A 977-nucleotide genomic window follows, 5' to 3' on the forward strand; every position below is an offset into this window, starting at 1 on the left:
GGAACGCTCAGCGGCTTAGGTGAGTGGGGAAGGATGTGTGTCTGCAACTGCTTTAGATCCAATGGATGAATATGAGATAAAGGTAATGTTGGAGCTATATATATCTCTTTATATTATTTAATAGTTTAACATTTATTTTCTTGCTGTGAAGAATACATATAAATAAATGATAATAATAATAAACAGCAAGAAAATAAATGTTAAACTATTAAATAATATAAAGAGATATATATAGCTCCAACATTACCTTTATCTCATATTCATCCATTGGATCTAAAGCAGNGTTCAAGCCAATACAGAGGTAAGTATTTAAAGCCAGACTCTAAGATGAAGCTTTGATGAAAGACGGGGAGTAAAAGGCATACTTTTCGCTTGGATTTCGATTGGGTAAATGTCTGTTTTTGAAGCAATCACTGCTTGACAGTAGACAGTTGGCTGATAAATAATAAGCTGTAGATAAAATGTGGAAGATAATGAAGGGAAGGATTAAATTACTTTTTCTAGTGCAAACATAAAAATAAAAACGTTCTCATTTCTCATTTGTAAATAGAAAAGAAAATAGCAAAAAGTTAAAGAGATTTCTTTCCAAGCAAGAAACATTGCAAGTTTATTATTAGTTTTACTCTGTTGTATAGTATCATTGACACAAGTACTGCACAAATTAAACATTACCTGTAGCGGCCAAAATCATATAGAAATAAAACAGATAATTAACTTAAAATAAACAGCCGCTGAGGCACTAGTTAGCAGATCCTACACAGGGCAATGATCCAAGATTCTCCATTTGTGCAGTTTATTCCAATAACAAAGTACAACGAACAGGTTTCCTATATCCCTTTTCCTTAAGCCTTTCCTATGGCTTTCCTTTTGCTGGTTTGAAACACCCTGGTTTAAAAAAAAACGTTTGCCTACTAGTGCTCTGGCTCCCACCACCCACCTGTCTCCAATATATACAATTAGACCAGGTGCTCTAATCG

The 977-nt window shown here is 33.8% G+C and overlaps 1 protein-coding gene across 1 annotated transcript in view; it reads left to right on the plus strand.

Moving 5' to 3' along the window:
* Nucleotides 1-977, plus strand: part of LOC104943433 (probable cationic amino acid transporter) — a gene marked incomplete at its 3' end in the record, with an annotated part of 22,328 nt that overhangs the window by 16,759 nt on the left and 4,592 nt on the right. The window lies entirely within an intron of this gene.

This window comes from Notothenia coriiceps, unplaced genomic scaffold, assembly GCF_000735185.1.
Source record: "Notothenia coriiceps isolate Sejong01 unplaced genomic scaffold, NC01 NC01_scaffold00006099, whole genome shotgun sequence".
NCBI classification, from domain to species: Eukaryota; Metazoa; Chordata; class Actinopteri; order Perciformes; family Nototheniidae; genus Notothenia; species Notothenia coriiceps.